The sequence below is a fragment of the Papio anubis genome, chromosome 13 (assembly GCF_008728515.1).
Source record: "Papio anubis isolate 15944 chromosome 13, Panubis1.0, whole genome shotgun sequence".
Lineage (NCBI taxonomy): Eukaryota > Metazoa > Chordata > Mammalia > Primates > Cercopithecidae > Papio > Papio anubis.
This window is the reverse complement of record NC_044988.1, coordinates 23,639,378-23,660,199: the sequence shown is the minus strand read 5'-3', so window position 1 is coordinate 23,660,199 and position 20,822 is coordinate 23,639,378. Positions and strand designations below refer to the sequence as shown.

Genomic DNA, 20,822 nt, shown 5'->3' with positions numbered 1-20,822 from the left:
ATATTGCCTATGCCTTAACAGGTTCCTGTAGCTATTATCGTTTTCTGTAGATTTGCTTTTTAGGTTTTATACTGCAGTTTTGAGTAGATTACACAGCACGATTGCAATATTAGATTATACTGAGATTGTCTACTTAATTTTACCAGTGAGTTTTAAATTTTCGAATGTTTCCTTCTTGCATGTTGGTGTTTTCTTTCTTTAAGATTGAATAACTCCCTTTAACATTCCTTGTAAGAAGGGTCTGGGGTGGTAAATTCTCTTAGCTTTTGTTTGTCTGGGAAATACTTTATCTTGTCTTCATAGTTGAAGAATAGGTTTATTGGATAAAGTATTCTTGGGTAACAGGTTTTTTTCTTTTCTTTCAGCAGTTTGGCAATGTTTTTCCTCCCTCCCGACCTGCATGGTTTTCACTGAAAAGTTTGTTGGCAGACAAATTGGAGTTCTTTTATACATTATTTGCTTTTCTCTTGATGCTTTTAGAATCATCTGTTTGTCCCTTACCTTTGAGATTTTGATTATTACATGCCTTGGGATAGTCTTATTTCGGTCGAATCTGTTTGGTGTTCTCTGGCCTTCCTGTACCTAGATATTTATATTTTTATCAAGTTTTGGAAAGATTTTTCTCTTTTTTTGGTATAAGCTTTCTACCATGTGCTCTTGCTCAACTTTCTTTTGAATACCAGTAATTCTCAGGTATAGTCTTTTGAAGTAATTTTCTACATTGTGTAGGTAATCTTTATTTCTTTTCATTCCCTGTTTTCTCCTCTGATGATGTAATTTCAAATAGCCTGCCTTTGAGCTCAGTGACTCCTTTTGTTGATCTGTTCACTATTGAGAGCTTATAATAAATTTTTCAGTCCAGCAAATAAATTTTCTGTTCTGAGATTTCTGTTTGATTTTTGAAAATCATTTCAATCTTTTTGTTAAATCCTTCTGATAAGTTTCTGAATTACTTTTCTGTGTTATCTTGGAGATGACAAAGTTTTCTTACAGCTGCTGTTTTGAATTTTGGGTCAGAGAGTTCATAAGTTAGTCACTGGTTCCTTGCTTTGTCTGTTTGTAGAGGGCATGGTTCCTTGTATGCTGATGCTTCTAGTGGATATGTGTCTATGCATTTGCATTGAATAATTAATCACTTATTCCAGTTTTTTTAATTGGTTTGTTTAACTTTTTATTTGAAGTGTTTGCTTAAAGATTCTTAATTTACCCATTGAATTTCTTGTATTTTTTCCACTAGGTCACTGCCTCCTTTTTGGCACTAGATGGCATCTTAAGTCCAGGTTTGCTTCAGCTTTAGCAAACAATTAGAGCACTGCCCTGCTGGAATGGATGAGATCCCAAAGGGGACATCCCAACGATGCAGGAGTTTTCTTCTTAGCTCAGCTAAAATCTGGGTTCTTGTCTCATGACCAGGAAAAATCAGGAATACAGACACATTGAAAGGTGAGGAAAGCAGAATTTATTAAAAGAAAGCTCTCAGGCCGGGCACGGTGGCTCAAGCCTGTAATCCCAGCACTTTGTGAGGCTGAGACGGGAGGATCACGAGGTCAGGAGATCGAGACCATCCTGGCTGACACGGTGAAACCCTGTCTCTACTAAAAAATACGAAAACTTAGCCGGGCGAGGTGGCGGGCGCCTGTGGTCCCAGCTACTCGGGAGCCTGAGGCAGGAGAATGGCGTAAACCCGGGAGGTGGAGCTTGCAGTGAGCTGAGATCCGGCCACTGCACTCCAGCCTGGGCGACAGAGCGAGACTCCGACTCATAAAAATAAAAAAAGAAAGCTCTCAGCGAAAAAAGAGAGGGTACTGACAACAAGCTCCCAACTTACAGACTGAATACCAGGCCACCACACAGGAGTTGAGTAGGCTGGGCTCCTTCTCCCTTCATAAGGGGCAAATTTCTGGTGGCTTCACCCCATTCTCACAGTGGTAGGCGGGCCTTTAGTCTGAGCCACTCCACATTGATTTATTTCCTCTACTGTGCATGAGTTAAGAGACAGAATTTTGCACCTTGGGCATGTTTAGGCAAGCCCGCTGTGCACAGTGACCTGAGTGGCATTTTGCTGCCTCCTGTCTCTATCACCAGCAGCAGTGTTAAAACGTTGGCCAGGTGTTTGTGACAAGGGGATCTGTGGAACATACCTTCTACACCCTGGTGTTAGTGATCAGCCACTCTTATTTGGTGTCTCCTTTAGCCTAGTTACAGAGCAGTATTTCCCATGCTGGGGATGGTAGTCCCACCTCCCAGCTTTGTCTCTAGCTGTCTTCAGGGCTTTCTCTCCCCTCAGGCATGTTTCCTGTGGTTGAGGCATGAACAGGTCTCCTGCTAGGGAACACAAGATGGTGAGTAATCTGGTTGTCCACCTTTATCTCACTTTTTCCAGTGTAGAAATCATGAGTCAAGGAAATTTTCTGCATGCTTGGGGCCAGGTAGACTGGCAGAAGGGGTGTCATAGCTATGAAAATCCTATTATTTTACTGTCTTCTTGGAGTTTTTTTCACTCCTCTGCAGCCCAGGGAACTAATTCATCCTCATATTTGAGTTCTGGGATATGGCTGGTGATAACCTCACTGACGAATATTTGATTTTGGTTTTCTGTGGGGTGGAGTGGGTGAAGCCAGCTTGCAACTACATCACCAATTTGGATTGCTGCTAATTTTTTTTAAGAAGATTGGAAAAGGGTACTTTACAAATAAACAACAAAGGAAAAGGTGATTAATATTGTAAGACATTAAGAAAATTCAAATCAAAACCACATAATAGGCCAGGCACAGTGGCACATGCTTATAATCCCAGCACTTTGGGAGGCCGAGGTGGGCAGATCATGAGGTCAGGAGTTCAAGACCATCCTGGCTAACACAGTGAAACCCCGTCTTTACTAAAAATACAAAACATTAGTCGGGCATGGTGGCGGGTGCCTGTAGTCCCAGCTACTTGGGAGGCTGAGGCAGGAGAATGGCATGAACCCGGGAGGCGGAGCTTGCAGTGAGCCAAGATTGCACTACTGCACTCCAGCCTGGGCAACAGAGTGAGACTCTGTCTCAAAAAAAAAAACCAAAAAACAAAACCAAAACACACACACAAGTGCAAGCGCACACACATACACACACTCATAATAAATACATTACTAAATTCTCACTGGAATGATCACAGATATTTTTTGTAAAAACTGAAAAAGCTGAATTTAATGAGCAATTGGAACTTGCATCCACCAATAAAGGAGAATAAGTTAGTACAATATAGTAGAAAAATATATTGGCAGGATCACCTATAGCTAAAGATATGCTTATCTAGTGACCTAGCAATTCCACTTGTATGTAAATATCCCAGTGAAATGAATGTTATTGTTCCCTGAAAACATATACAGACATATTCATAGTAACTTCATGTACCATAGCTAAAATGCATAAACAATACAAATATCCATCAACAATAAAATGTGCCTGGCACAGTGGCTCTTGTCTGTAATCCCAGCTATTCAAGAGACTGAGATGGGAGGATTGCCTGAAGCCAGGATGTTGAGACCAGCCTAGGCAACATAGTGAGATCTCCCTGCCAGCCATTATTTTTACAAATAGTTTTAAAAATTAGTCAGACGTGATGGCAGTGCTTGTAGCCCCAGATGAGGAGGATGAGGTGGGAGAGTCCCTTGAGCCCCGTTGTTCAAGGCTGCAATGAGCTATGATTGCAATATTGCACTCAAGCCTGGGTAACAGAGTGAGACCCCATCTCTAAAAATATAAAATAAAATACAACAATAAAATGCATATGTTGTTGCATATTCAATATAAATATAGTAGAAGGAAAAAACTACTACTCACAATAATATGAATAAATCTCACAAAATAACAAAGAAAAAGAATCCAGACATGAAAGTCTGAATACAGTTGTCTCTTGGTATATATGAGGAATTGGTTTCAGGGCCCCTGCAGATCTTAAAATCCATGGATGCTCAAATCCCTTACATAAAATGATTTATTTGCATATTAACCTAAGCACATTCTCCTATATATTTAAATCATCTTTAGATTATTTACAATATAATGTGATGTAAATACTGTGTGAATTGTTGTTATACTGTATTTTTTGAAGAATAGTGATAAGAAATAAGTCTGTACATGTTCAAATATTTTTAATCCATGGTTGGTTGAATACGTGGATGCAAAACCCACAGATATAGAAGGGCTGCTATGCATGTGCTCTGAATCCACTTTTAAAAATAGGCAAAATATCTATAATGAGTAAAGTCAAATTGGTAGTTACCTCTGAGGTCTACTAACTGGGAGTGGCACGATAGCATTATTTCATTATTTAGGTGTTTGGTAATATTTTAATATTAATTCACTTCATGTGTTTGTTTCTCAAGCATTTTCATTTTTTAAAACACATCAGATTGCACTTTTAACATTAATCAGTTTTACAATGTGAACTTTATAATTAAGAAAAGAAAATAGGGGTATATCTTCATGTGTTAACACAGAAATATTTCCAAGATACATTAACATTAAAAAGTAAATTTCAAAACAATATCTGTGCTATGGCCTCATTTATATTAACATCACATCTAAACAAAATATAAAATAATACAATATACTTATATGTGTCTGTATAATTTTCACTGTGTGATTAAAAACAAATTTTATTCATAGAGTAATTCTGAACAATATCTGGGTCAGAGAATTCTCATTTGGCCAGTTATATCTTACATCTAGTTTTATGTTGATAAAATTAAATGGAAATATTTTCTCTGTGTCAAATTTGCTGCAACAGAAATAGCCTAAGCTAAGAATTTTGTCTCCTCAAGTTAAGCACAATTACTTTGTGTAATAAAGCATTAATTGTGACACAATTGTGTGTGTGTATACAGATATAATTATATTAACATGTACACTTTTTTTTCCATGGTGAAAACCTTGCTTTTCCCTTTCTTTGACTTGAAAGAGCAGGGGAAAGACATGACTACCAAATTCTATATCCATGTCTAATCAGTACTAACTTTACAATCAACTCAAGCACCAATGATCAGTGTTTGCTAGAGTTAGAAAGTCTGAGTTTCAGAGAAAGAAAGAGTGAAAAATGTCAGTCTTATATCCTTAAAATAAAACACCAAGTATTTATTCATCACTAATCTTGTGATTAACTCTTAAGCAGCCTGAAAAGTAATGAAAAAATATCAGACACAGTCCCTGCTATAAAGGAAATAATAATTCAATTGAAAAGAGAATTTTGGTAAAGATCTTTTGTAATGTAAACTATCCACAGAAGGATCATTTGTCAAATTGACAGATTAAATTCTAATCCAGAATAGGAAGCCAGTGACAAATACACATTTATCACTTAAAATACTTAAAGAATTATTAGACTGATAAATCTATTGGGACGACCTAAAACAAAAGTGACACAAAATTGATTACATTACACTTTGATAACTCTGAAAGACTTGCTGTGAATAATTAAGAGAAATGAATGTGACAACTAGGATTTTTTCTAAATTTAAAAGTATCTTAAAATTAAAAATGAGAATCTTTCTGCAATGTAAAATAGATCAAAATATCACATTGTATCCCACAAATATACACCATTATTATTTTTCAATTAAAATTAAATTTAAAAATCCATTTACAAAGTCAAATTTCACAAAATTCACAAAAAAGTTCACCTTTGACCTATTACAAATCCACAATATATACTTTTGAAAATCCTCAAATCTTAAATGGGGTTGTACTGAGTAGAAATTATAAATATTGATAAAGAAAATGAACATGATAAAAATGATAATTTCCATATGTTGAAAGTATATGTCACTTGACCAAGTTTAGATAGATAGAATAATAAGGTAAAAGTCTGAATGTAGTTTTATCTACAGCCAAATTCATACAATTTCTCTCACCCCCGGATTCCTTCTATTCAGTTCTATAAAAGTTTACAAAATTATTTCTACATTTAATATTAACTGATAGAAAAATATTATGATTATGTCATTCAGTGTCTCGTGTGATTGACAATATTCAACATTTTAAAACAGGTGAAAATATATTTGTACTTTCGAAAGAGTACCTTTTCCATCAGATTAGGGTTATACTTTTTCTTAAATTTCTCTTTTGGTCTACCCTCTCCGAACATACACAGCCACATTTAAACCTTGTAATAAAACATATTAATATTAATATCATCCCATTTTCTTTTTCCTCTTTTGTGTTTATGTCACTTTATTTGAAGTTGCCTGAAATTCTTGTTCGGAAGATTTGAGTTAAGGTTAGATTAAAATTAGATGTGACAAGCATTGAATAACTTCTATTAGTAAATATAGATGAAGGTTCAACAAATATGAGGCAGATACAAATGAAAAGGTTTATTGAGCTAGGAAACCTTGCATAGATTAACTCTGTAGTCTCTAAGGGTTTTTCCACTCCATTACCTTAATTTTTATGAGTCTATGTGAATAGAGATGTATTTCTTTGTTCTCACTAGCAATGATGAAGGAAAAATAAAATAACTTCGTTTGTTATCCAAAGGACAATAGAACTGAGAGGAATCTCCAAGTATGAAGTATATTCTTCTATATCAGGGCAGCCTTTACTTAAAATATTCCAAACAGACAGGCATCAAACTTCCTCTCAAATATCTCCATGGAAAAATGGATCCTGCCATCATTTGCCTTCAACTCTTATGTGTTTCCTCAGTGGTTTTCCCACTGAGACACTCTCCATGAAGCTGTCTGATTTCTTCATTCTTGCCAATTTTCTCTCTTAGACTTCTGTCTAAGCAGACTGTGTTTTCCAAGATCAGTACTGATTCAGCCTGTTACTTCTGCTTTATGCTTCTGAGCACCAAGGGCTATGATTTTATCACATGGTGCATTAGTGTTCTAAACACCATTGAGAGGAAAACAAGGGTCTAAAGGGTGAAGGCATTAATGAAAACAATGAGCATTTTAGTAAGAATCCCAGGGCATTTACATCCAGTGTCCCAGAATTGTATATAACTTTGTCAGCTGTAGCAATCATCTCAAGGATTGATTATCTCTTATAACTTGTAAATATAGGTATCATTTTTGTTCATGCAAAATTCTTTAGAAAGCAAAATATGGAAATGTTTTCTACTAATTTAAATGGTAAAAGAAGAAGAAGGCGAAAGACTGGAATCATTGCCATGCTCAGCCCTAAAACAGAAGATCCTCTGTTTGGGCAACAGTGCTGTGGATATAGCCAAGAGACTGTTTTGGCACAAAAAAGAATATATCAGCATTACCAGTGCCAGTTACATTCCATTGCCTTCAGTTTCCTGGCTGAATATATCTGTGTGTTTGGGGGAGGGGAAAGGCAAGAGGGAGGCAGGATCTGGCAGCCATTTCTCTTCATCTCTACAATGTCCTTTTTAGCATCTAAATAAGAATATGTTCATATTTCATCATCATTTTGCAGCTCTAACTAATGGGAATGTCAGTATTGCAATAGTTACCACAATATTGCTGAACACAGCTATTACTCTGGTGATCTAAAATCAAGGAAAGGTAACATTTGATATAATGAGACTTTGATCACTCTGATGTTTAATTTATACCTGAACTTCTAGCTATTACTGTGTGATAAACAACTCCAAAACATGATGCTTATAACAGTCATTATTACCTCGTTTGATTCTATGAGTTGACTCAGCTCGGTTGGGCAGTTCCTACTCGGGGATCTGTCATGTAGTTGAAGGCAGATGTCAACTGGTGCTGCAGTCATTTTAAGGATTGACTTGGTTGAAAGTCCAACGTATCTTCTTTACATGAATGATTCCAGCCAGTTGATGCCTGCTGTTGTCTAGGACTTCATCTGAGGCTGACTACTGGAACACTGATATGCCGTCTTTCCATGTGCCCAGAGCCACTTCTGGCATGGCTGCTGTGATCTGACAGGTAGTATCCTAAGCATGAGCATTCCAAGGCAGAGAGAGCTGCCAGTCTCTGAAGGCTCGAACTTGAGAACAAGAACAGCATCGTTTCTGCTGATCTTGATTGTTTAGAGCAGTCACAGAGACTTCCCAGATTCAAGACAAGGTAGAGGGGCACAGACCATGCCTCTCAATGGGCAGAGTATCAAGGAATCTCTGGCCATCTTTAATATGCTACATATTAAATATTACCACATCTGACGAATATCATTTGAATTAAATGGCCAAAATTGTTTGTGCATATCATTGAGATATTAAATAAAAACTCCATGGTTAACAATTTGCAAAGTGGTAATCAACTAAACATAGTATATTTATATCTTGCTAGTAGGGAAAGAGCATTTACAAAATTAGTATAATTTGATTTGTACTCCATCATTTTGACTCATGGAGCTAATTTTCAGAGGGCTGACATACTTTCACATAAGACATTCTCTTACTGTCCCAGAATGAGCAAAAGCATTATGAGTATGTGTAGAGGAGGTAAGGATCTATCTAAGATGTGAGAGTATATGTTCTCTGAATACCATTCTATTTTCGTGACACTGAGGGCAGAAGTAAATAGATGTTCCAGATTAACCTTGGTTTATAATAGGGTCATTAGGTCTGCCATGACAGAGTCCTGGCAGTTTATAAATTGATTTTTTTGTGTTAAGATTGCCCCATAACTCTCCACTCATAAAATGACCCAAACCACACAGAATCCCACTCCCCAATGTGTCTCCTATGAACTCAGGTGACTTCTAGTTTTTTTTCTTAGTCTCTTGAACGCTAAATAAAATTTCCTTGACATATACCCCAATTTCAATGGGCTAGAGAGGTCAAAACACTTCTTATGGTCAGCTCAAACTTTCAGACTAACATTCTCATGGTCAATATGCTCTAAACATTGTGTCTGCTTCCACCCTATTTTCACATAGGTGCCACCATATAGATTAAAGTAGCTCAAATTGTCTCTATTAGGAGAAAAAGGAAAAACATACTGTATATATCTGATATGGTCAGGAATTTAAAAATGTGCTGAGATTCAACATACATGGAATGTCATTATATTAGAGCATTTGAACAAAGTCAAGGAATATCCACAACTAAAATGATGGACAGAGAGGTACAAAGCCCTTTTTTTGCTATTTAGTTATGGGAACACACTTTGGAGGATGAGTGTAGGATGACATACCCTGAATATAGACCTGTTTTTCCATAAACCTCACTGTTTGCCGGAAACAACATTGGCCATCTTTGTCTTAGTTTTGAAAACACTTAAAAGTACAGGTTGATCACATGGACTTTTTTTTTTTTTTTTTTACAGATTTAAATATATTAAAGTCTTTTGAAAGCTTGGCTTATAATTCTTGAAATGTGAACAAGAAAAATAGCAAAAGATCAAAAAGCAGGCCTACAAAATATCCAAAACAAATAACAATAACAGAATCATTAAAAAAGCAATAGAAATAACAAACCTACGTTAAGCACAGTGGGATATAACTATGTCTAAACTAGATAAGTATTTTAGAGTATCTAACCAGATTATTGGAAACCTAACCAATCTTTTGGAAGGTGAAAATCAAAGAAAATTGGCATCTCAAGTCTTATATCTCTTTTATTGTCATATCAATTTAATATTGCTTTTGGGATGAACTATTGTTATATTCTGCCTTATTTTTTTCTTTTCAACAAGATAATACTGTCTATCTGCCTAATAATGACAAATAGATTTCATTTCATGTGACAACTCTAATCAATTGATAGTTACTGCCTGGGGCATTGTTTGTGTGAACAGTTTTGAGTCTATGTCTGGAATTAACAGGACAAAAAGTTCTTTGTATCTGCCAAGGGCAGGAAGTAAAGTTACCACTCAAATGAAAGGTATTGGTCACCACTGCATTGCCTGCTAAGAACCATGGACAGGGATGTCTTTCCAGAGTTTTAAAAGCAGTCACTACTGTATTCCTATCTCCCATAAAAGAAAACACTCAACAAATGAACAAACAAACAAATGGATAAAATATACTGGATTGTGGTTTTCATAAAATAGGTATGTAATGGACATATAGTAGTATACATACAGATAGATAAGGAAAGAATTTTAGTAGGCTATATTAACAAACATGTCTTTCATAAACATCAGTAAACATTAAGAATGTAAGATGAACAAAGTAGATACTCTAGCTTGATTGTTAAATTTTCCATCTCTTTATTGAAATAACTATTCGGAAAAGTATGAAATTATCTCAATTGGACCTTTTCTCCTTAGAAAACCATGGAGTTAGAATTTCCTGAATGAGATTCTGAAATATAAAATGGACAAAATTGTCAATTTTTGAGTGCAAGTCTATTCCCAAACCCAAATCCTCACTCTCTACTAGGCTGAGATACAAGGGCATGAAACAGTTATATACAATTTCCCTTCCCACTCATACCCGTAAATACTTCTCCATAAATATTTTATTTGGAGGTCATCACCTGATATTACTATATAATTATAAAATCCTATATTTAAGAATAATTATATTTGGAACTTTTTGGTAATCTCATAAATTATACAAAACACATTTCTCTAAAGTACACAAAACTGTATTAATACAATGTATTTTTGAAATAAATAATTGAATGTTTAGAGTATTCTACACCTACATCAAGCAGCATTTTTTAAACAAGAATAATAATATTATAAGTAATAATACATTTTCAACTCAGTAGTATAGCATAGTAGTTAAAAATAGACAAATTACATATACTTGAGTTTCTGTTCTGGCTTCATCTCTTACTGTGTGATTTTGGGTAGGTAATTTAAATTTTTTATGCCCAGCAGGGTTCTCCAGAGAAACAGAACCCACAGAGTCAATAGAAAAAATATGTATATATATAAAAAACATATAAAATATGTGTATATATGTAATATTTATTATATATAAATGTATGTAATATCTAAATAATATATGTATATATTTTTAATATATAATACAGAAAGAGAGAGAATGAGAGAGAGAATTATTATTATTATAAACTATTGGTTTACTGCAAGCTAGAGACCTAGAAAGTCCAGTAGTGTAATTCAAATCCCTAAGGGCTGCAGAGTCAATCTTGTAGATTACAGTTCAGTCTGAAGACCTGAGAATGAGTAGCACTAAGGGCAGGGGGAGATCAGTATCCCATCTCAAGCCTTCAGGCAGAGACACAATAAATCCATATGCTTCTGTTTTGCCTTTATGTTCTGTTCAGACCTTCAACAGATTGAATGCTACCCATCTACGTTGAAGGGCGTAGGTGGAAGGAAATTAGTTTTACTCAATTCACCAATTCAAATGCTAGATTCTTCCAGAAAAACCTTCACAGATATACTCAGAAATAATGTTTAACAAGATATCTGGGAATCCCATGGCCCACTCAAGTTGACTCGTAAAATAACCATCAAACCTACTTTTCCTTACCTGTAAATAGATGTAAAAGTTGTAACTACATCAAGAGAAAATATTATAACTGGTATTGTTTTGTTTTACTTTAACCATATACATTAAATAAGACAAGTTGTTATAGCATTTTATTCTTACTGCTCCAAGTATGAGATCAAAAGTTTTATTTATTTATTTTTTTAAACAGAGTCTTGCTCTGTCTCCCAGGCTGGAGTGGAGTGGTGCAGTCTTGGCTCACTGCAACCTCTGCAACCTCTGCCTCCTGGGTTCAAGTGATTCTCCTGCCTCAGCCTTCCAAGTCGCTGGGATTACAGGCGCCTGCCACCACGTCTGGCTAACTTTTGTATTTTTAGTAGAGATAGGGTTTTACCATATTGACCACACTGGTCTCAAACTCCTGACCTTAAGTGGTCTGCCTGCCTCGGCCTTCCAAAATGCTGGGCTAACAGGTGTAAGCCATTGTGCCCAGCTCAAAAAATGGTTTTCTTGAGATAAATTAGCTTTAAATAAATAGAAAAATTTTATGATTTCCACCCCTGAATCCCTCCACAGTGCATTTGGAGGTCCAAGGGATATCCTCACAAGGACAAGATATTTCTCCCTGACGCCTTTCTCCTTGGAAATAGGAAAATTCAGTTTCTAGCTCTGAGGACATACTCTCAATGCTTAGAAATGTGTTTTTATTCTTAGACACAATAAAAAATGATAAAGGGGATATCACCACCGACCCCACAGAAATATAAACTACCATCAGAGAATACTATAAACAACTCTACACAAATAAATTAGAAAACCTAGAAGAAATGGATAATTTCCTGGACACTTACACTCTCCCAAGACTAAACCAGGAAGAAGTTGAATCCCTGAATAGACCAATAGCAGGCTCTGAAATTGAGGCAATAATTAATAGCCTACCAACCAAAAAAAGTCCAGGACCAGATGGATTCACAGCTGAATTCTACCGGAGGTACAAGGAGGAGCTGGTACCAATCCTTCTGAAACTATTCCAATCAATAGAAAAAGAGGGAATCCTCCCTAACTCATTTTAAGAGGCCAACATCATCCTGATACCAAAGCCTGGCAGACACACACAAAAAAAGAGAATTTTAGACCAATATCCCTGATGAACATCGATGCAAAAATCCTCAATAAAATACTGGCAAACCGAATCCAGCAGCACATCAAAAAGCTTATCCACCATGATCAAGTGGGCTTCATCCCTGGGATGCAAGGCTGGTTCAACATACGCAAATCAATAAACATAATCCAGCATATAAAGCGAACCAAAGACAAAAACCACATCATTATCTCAATAGATGCAGAAAAGGCCTTTGACAAAATTCAACAGCCCTTCATGCTAAAAACTCTCAATAAATTCGGTATTGATGGAACATATCTCAAAATAATAAGAGCTATTTATGACAAACCCACAGCCAATATCATACTGAATGGACAAAAACTGGAAGCATTCCCTTTGAAAACTGGCACGAGACAGGGATGCCCTCTCTCACCACTCCTATTCAACATAGTGTTGGAAGTTCTGGCTAGGGCAATCAGGCAAGAGAAAGAAATAAAGGGTATTCAGTTAGGAAAAGAAGAGGTCAAATTGTCCCTGTTTGCAGATGACATGATTGTATATTTAGAAAACCCCATCATCTCAGCCCAAAATCTCCTTAAGCTGTTAAGCAACTTCAGCAAAGTCTCAGGATACAAAATTAATGTGCAAAAATCACAAGCATTCTTATACACCAGTAACAGACAAACAGAGAGCCAAATCACGAATGAACTTCCATTCACAACTGCTTCAAAGAAAATAAAATACCTAGGAATCCAACTTACAAGGGATGTAAAGGACCTCTTCAAGGAGAACTACAAACCACTGCTCAGTGAAATCAAAGAGGACACAAACAAATGGAAGAACATACCATGCTCATGGATAGGAAGAATCAATATCGTGAAAATGGCCATACTGCCCAAGGTAATTTATAGATTCAATGCCATTCCCATCAAGCTACCAATGACTTTCTCCACAGAATTGGAAAAAACTGCTTTAAAGTTTGTATGGAACCAAAAAAGAGCCCGCATTGCCAAGACAATCCTAAATCAAAAGAACAAAGCTGGAGGCATCACGCTACCTGACTTCAAACTATACTACAAGGCTACAGTAACCAAAACAGCATGGTACTGTTACCATAACAGAGATATAGACCAATGGAACAGAACAGATTCCTCAGAAATAATACCACACATCTACAGCCATCTGATCTTTGACAAACTTGACAAAAACAAGAAATGTGGAAAGGATTCCCTATTTAATAAATGGTGCTGGGAAAATTGGCTAGCCATAAGTAGAAAGCTGAAACTGGATCCTTTCCTTACTCCTTATACGAAAATTAATTCAAGATGGATTAGAGACTTAAATGTTAGACCTAATACCATAAAAACCCTAGAAGAAAACCTAGGTAATACCATTCAGGACATAGGCATGGGCAAGGACTTCATGTCTAAAACAGCAAAAGCAATGGCCACAAAAGCCAAAATTGACAAATGGGATCTAATTAAACTACAGAGCTTCTGCACAGCAAAAGAAACTACCATCAGAGTGAACGGGAAACCTATAGAATGGGAGAAAATTTTTGCAATCTACTCATCTGACAAAGGGCTAATATCCAGAACCTACAAAGAACTCAAACAAATTTACAAGAAAAAAACAAACAACCCCATCAAAAAGTGGGCAAAGGACATGAACAGACATTTCTCAAAAGAAGACATTCATACAGCCAACAGACACATGAAAAAATGCTCGTCATCACTGGCCATCAGAGAAATGCCAATCAAAACCACAGTGAGATACCATCTCACACCAGTTAGAATGGCGATCATTAAAAAGTCAGGAAACAACAGGTGCTGGAGAGGATGTGGAGAAATAGGAACACTTTTACACCGTTGGTGGGATTGTAAACTGGTTCAACCATTGTGGAAAACAGTATGGTGATTCTTCAAGGATCTAGAACTAGAAATACCATATGACCCAGCCATCCCATTACTGGGTATATACCCAAAGGATTATAAATCATGCTGCTATAAAGACACATGCACACGTATGTTTATTGTGGCACTATTCACAATAGCAAAGACTTGGAATCAACCCAAATGTCCATCAGTGACAGACTGGATTAAGAAAATGTGGCACATATACACCATGGAATACTATGCAGCCATAAAAAGGATGAGTTTGTGTCCTTTTTAGGGACATGGATGCAGCTGGAAACCATCATTCTCAGCAAACTATTGCAAGAACAGAAAACCTAACACCGCATGTTCTCACTCATAGGTGGGAACTGAACAATGAGATCACTTGGACTCTGGAATGGGAACATCACACACCGGGGCCTGTTATGGGGAGGGGGTAGCGGGGAGGGATTGCACTGGGAGTTATACCTGATGTAAATGACGAGTTGACAGGTGCTGACGAGTTGATGAGTGCAACACACCAACATGGCACAAGTATACATATGTAACAAACCTGCATGTTGTGCACATGTACCCTAGAACTTAAAGTATAATTTAAAAAAATGCGTTTTTATCCATATCTTACTTGATCCATATGACGTTCTTATCCACCTTCCTTTTTGGAAAGTCTTGAAGCCTTCCCTTGTTCTCTCTCTTTCATATCTGTAACAGTTCCTCCTTAATATCTCACCTGATATCTTAAATGCGTGTCTTCACCAAAGTTCCAGCATGGTCTGTCTTTACCTGTACGCTCTACAGAGCTCACACATGTGAACCTAGTCAACTACCCACATCTCACTGTATCTCTATGGAACCTCAAAGTCTTTTTAATTGACTGTGATTGTACTTTAAATTAAATACACCTCTTATAGTCTCCTTCCTGTTAAAACCACCAATCATACTGTTGTGCAAATCATATCTGAGGACCTGAATTTCTCCCTCTTCTCTCCAATTCCCATAATTCTGTTTATCAGTTCTGCCCTAAGCTTTCTATTCCCTTCATTGCCTTTTTCACAGTTATATTTGACTTTCTAAAGAGACTTCTAACCAACCTAACTTCTAGTTTCATTCTTTTAAAGTCTGTTTGTGGCACAATTGTCAAAATGATCTGTCTAAAAGGTAGGACAATTCATGTCTCTGATTTCCTGAAAGTCTTCCCACAACAGCCTTAGTTTTCAGGATCAAATTTACGCCTTTTAACTCGACACAAGATATCGTTCACAGTCTGTTTTCTCCTTGCCTCTCCAGCCTTTTCCTGCATTGCATAGCTGCACTAGTACCTTTCCATTTATCTCTGAAAAATTACTTGCTGCTCCCACAATAGCCTATCTCCTCCCTATGTCCTTTTACTTGTCGTCTTTTGAATTTTCTCCAATCTTTAGAGTGCCTATCAGTTTGCTTTCAAATTTCTAAGACTCTACTTCTCTGTCCTCTTATACCGTATTTTGCCACTTTCATTATTATCATTATAATTGCCATTCTGCAATAGTAATAATACTTTCAGATTATAGTACTGTACTAATAATAGCTGTAGTAGTAATCTGATATGGTTGGAATCTGTGTCCGCACCAAATTTCATGCTGACTTTTAATCCCCAGTGTTGGAGGAGGGCCTTGGTGGGAAGTGATTGTATCAGGGGGCAGTTTCTCACAGTTTAACACCATTCTTCTTAATGTTGTCATCAGAATAATGAGCTTTTGTGAGATCTGGTTGATTAAAAGTGTGTAGCACCTCCCCTCTCTTGCTCCTGCTACTGCTCCAGCCATGTAAGACTTGCCCTCTTCCCCTTCCCCTTCCACCATAATTGTAAGTTTCCTGAGGCCTCCCCAGAAGAGAAGCAGTTGCCACCATGCTTCCTTTACAGCCTGCAGAACCATGAGCCTATTAAACCTCTTTTCTTTATAAATTACCCACTCGCAGATATTTCTTTATAGCTGGGCAAGAACTGACTAATACCTAATTGCACACTGTGCATTTAATATTCCCATTTTAAAGATGAAAAAATTCAAGCATGGAGTGATCAAGTAATTTATCCCAAATCCTTATAGTTTTGCTTTGGGTCAGGAGTCAAATTCAAGCAATCTGACTCTAGTGTTTCACCTTTTAAGAAATAGTATTCTGCTTCCCACCCTAGAAGCCTAGTTACTGAATTATTTAAAGGGTGTATTCACTTGTTTGTCTCCTCTGATAGGATTCAAATTCCTTGAAGTGAAGACCACGGTCTTTGTCTTCAAATTCTCAATGCATGCCCTTGATCCCTGCATTCTCATTGGCCAAGACACAGTTGAAATATGATAAAAAGAGTTTGCCAAGTACAGGAAGCCATAGTAAAGTTTAGAACTAGCCTTAGGAAATACTGAAGTTTGGAGCTCCACTGGCACAATTGGTTAGCATTTTGTACTAATACAGAAATATTAGGGAGTAGGGAAGGAAATAAGGAAGTGTAGCTTAAAATGATGTGAGGAATAAAATCACTCAGCAGTTATGGAGTAAGCACTATATTCATGCACTGTGTTGGTCAATCTAAGCAGCACAATGGAATGTAAGCTATCTCATTGGATTACCTGTTTCACAGAGACTGCTTATCCATTCTGAACATCTGTTTATGTAACCTTCATTGCATTATGCATTCTAGGTAAATATCATATTATATGTAATTTTTATATATAATTATATATGTAATTTACTTTTAAAATAAAATTTCATATTTCCTACATATGTCATTAAGCTCTCAAACTTTCAGTGAACTGAGTGTGGTTATTCTTATTTACAGTTGCAGAAACTAGAGAAATTGTGACTTGTCCTAGTTTGCATTTTTGCTGCACCAGAACTTACTCACACAAATGTGTAATAAAGAGGAGAGAGAAAGAGAGAGAGAGAGAGAGATCGTATTATTACATGTGTCTTTATGTATGCATTTGTGTGTTTGCATGTATCCATCAGGTCCCAATAAGTTCTTCCAAGATTGGGGATCTGGGGGTGGTAGTTGTTGTTAGAAGTTTGGAGAGACTGAAGAGAATGAGGTCAGGGCGTTTATTCTCTGCCTCTGTCCCATAAAGTTTGCCTCAGCTTGGCTTTCTCCCTCAACCTAAGTTCAAGGTTTCTCCCCAGGCTGCTAACTCTATTCAGGTCCATCCTCTTCACAAGGCCTGGGATGAAAGGCTTAGGTCACACTGCACATTGGCCAGTCCTGTGGTTACCCCATACCCTCCTTTTAAAACTAGTATATTTGAAAGTAAAATTTCACATTTTGAGGGTTCTGTTTGCTTACTGTGGGAAGCAGACTGATGAATCAGGATTGTGTGTACATATCATAGTGTACTAGCCTTGCAGTCTTCCTACTGTCTAGTTATCTACATTCCATGGCACCATGCTAATGTCTCTATAGTATCATACACCATAATTTTACTACAATTGCCTGACTACAGTAGAAACCACAAACTAATTAAATGACAAATTATTGCAGACTTCCTATGAAAGCTCCATAAGGTAATTTGTCATCTTTTTATTGAATAAGCCAACTGCTCATGTGTAAACAGAATCCGGTGCCTTAACATTAAGCAGATTTCTAGAGGAAAATTTCATATACTATTAGCAAGTATGTTTCCCATGGCTTTGGATAGGCCACAAATATTAGTCTAATAGGAAGCTAAGAGAGCAACAAGTGCTGCATTTTAAACTCCCAGATCAGCAGTGATAATAGCATAGCATTATTTACATCCACATTTCCAATAGATTCTGCTTAGAACTGTCAAGGTCAAAGCTGAGAAAAACTCTCCTGTCTCACCACTTTGTAATCCTTATCCTCATAGGCACAAAAATGGAAATTATTTCCTGTTTTGGGGCGATAATGTTGCTATGATTATAAAGGTAAAGGAGATTTCTCAAAATAATTGGAAGTGTGATTCTCCATTATGATTAGTCATTGCAAGGACAAGTTGACATGAAAATATAAACTTTAAATTTTTTTTGCTTTCCTCACTATTTCTTCTGCTACTATATAGAGTTTCGTGTTGTACATAATAAAAAAGTATCTCCAAAATGATTAAGCATAACATAATTGGGAAATTTATATATTATATAGTATATTAAACACAAACTATATTACATTATGTAGATATCTTCAGGTACTGACTATAAGATGCTTTTCTCTCTAAAGCTTTGGATAGGGTGGTTGAGATGGGTAAGAATAAGAAAATCATCTTGAAATTTGAATAGAGTGGCTGGAATATTGAAAACAGGAAACTCATCTTCAATCTGCTCATAAACCTGTATGGTGACGAACACAATTTCTTCAGTATGATGATGTATTTTAAGACTTAAATAATCCTATCACACCAAATTTATAATACGCTATGCTATTCAAAAAACTTGATGAGAATATGATTGTTGGCCTATAATAATGTAATAAATATATGCATTATTGTAGAATTTTACTGTGTTGCATGTATTAAAGTGATTGCAAATCATCTCTTACATTATTTTTTCTTTGACCAAAACTAGACTTAATGACCTTTCCTTTTTCCAAAACACCTTCATTTATTAGACAACCAAATTCCTTTTGGGACTGTCTTATGTTCCCAGAATAATTTTAATTTTTTTTCTTCTTTAAACAAATTCATGCCTAGCGTTCCATTATTGGATCACTAGGCATGTGGGACTTATTTACATCCTGCTGCTCAAGGTCATCACCAAGGTCTCATTGCAAAAACTCAAACAAATTGCAACTTCAAGCATAAATGGGTTAACTTGATTTGGTATACTTGTTTTCCTGCCCACCACTGATATTCTCTTAAGCATTGCAATTCTATAAGTTAAATTATGCAGATACTCTCATTTGAACTCAAAACAGTGCTCCCCTGTCATATTTTCACCTGAAAGTCTAAGAATATATTGCATAAAATTCAAATAGCCTTTAATAATAGGTAATAATCTTATCTAAGAATTGAGAAAACAAGAACATAATAAAAACACAGAAGACTTACAAGTAATTTACTAAATTATAACTTTTTTTTTCTAAGTGACCTAGCTTTTCTCCAGACTGATGCTTGCATGTATTAAAGTTGTAAAGAGACTCTGGTTTATACAAATATTTCTTCCTTCCCCCTAAATATTTCTTCCTCCCCCCTAAATATTTCAAGCTCTATACTTTTGAAAGTGTATCGTAGAATTGCACTTATTTACCATCTCCCCCTCCATATTCATGAGTAGTTGAGCCCAAGTAACTGGCTTTGTACAAAGAGCTGAAAGTGAAAATGGTGTGTGTTTCTTTTCAGTTCAGTATTTGGTAGCCTCTGCAAGACACTCCAGTGATCTCTTTTTTCATTTGGTACTGTGACTAATGGGACTCAAGCTAGCCTCTGATTAATCAGCCTTGATCTTTGAACAATTACTGAGTAGATCCTTCTGCTCACTTACAATGGATGTGTAACATAAAGGGAGAAATATACATCTACAGTTTTAAGTTATTTAAATTCTGTATATTAACAGAATATACTTATAATCGTAACTGATTATAACTTATAATCAGAATAACTTATAATCTTAACTGACACAGAGGTGTAACACAGTAAAAGATAAGTAAAAAGTACCCCTAAAAAATATAGATCCTGGTAAGTTAGAAAACGTGAAATGTCATTCAGAGGAGTGATAAAAGTAGAAATTGGGAAAGATAATTAGGACTACTTTTAAAAATAGTCAAGTTACAACTACATAATTTTTATAAAAAATTAGAGGAAAGTATATGTCATAGCTAAGACTTACCCATTGTCCAGAGGGATTTTGACAGAGGTTGTTAAGAAATAGTCCACGTTGGCTGTGAGTCTTCTTCAAGGCATAGCCAAGCCATCCTTAACCTGTATATGAAAAGAAACTTCCTTAAAGAAAACCAGATGCCTAATTCGATTAAGTCTAAGAATATATTTTATAATATATTCTATTAATTTCTGACATTGATTTCTTGTCTTACCACTTTGGGACATCTATATCTATGGACTTTAATAGGTATATGCTGATGGTCCCTTCTAGCTTTTATTTCTTCATCTTTTATAATTAATAAGATTTTTTTTTAGTAATGAGTGAATTATGTTTATGGACAGTTGGTTTATAAGAAGTCTTATCAATTTTATGTAACTATGCTTGGTCAACCAAGTTTTCGGGGGTAAACATTCTCAAATTTTGTACCAGGAAAGTGTGAGTCAGTGTAGACCATAAAATATTTAGCACTTGGTCATGATTTTATGTTTTAAATGTTTGCTAAAAACAAGTTAACCCGCAGGAAGACTTAATAGTCTCACATAATGGAAGCAACACAGTAAGTATCAAAATAGAAAACTTTGTTAATAAAGCATATTTCAATTTTGTTTTATAGTTACCAATATAGTCATAATAAGAAAATATGCTGGTTTACATAATTTCCATAAAAATGAAGATGGGATCTACAGTTTAAAGTGAACCCTA

The 20,822-nt window shown here is 36.0% G+C and overlaps 1 long non-coding RNA gene across 2 annotated transcripts in view; it reads right to left on the bottom strand.

The window, feature by feature from the left end:
* LOC103878410 overlaps positions 1–20,822 on the bottom strand; it is a 52,725-nt gene that overhangs the window by 20,035 nt on the left and 11,868 nt on the right. Inside the window, exons 3-4 of one of the 2 annotated variants that reach the window (XR_638594.4) lie at positions 20,127–20,218; positions 14,841–18,632 (exon numbers count right to left, since the gene is read on the bottom strand). This is a non-coding gene — a long non-coding RNA (uncharacterized LOC103878410). Of the gene's footprint in view, positions 1–14,840; positions 18,633–20,126; positions 20,219–20,822 lie in introns of those variants that run through there. The other variant, XR_001895529.3, reaches the window with a different exon arrangement.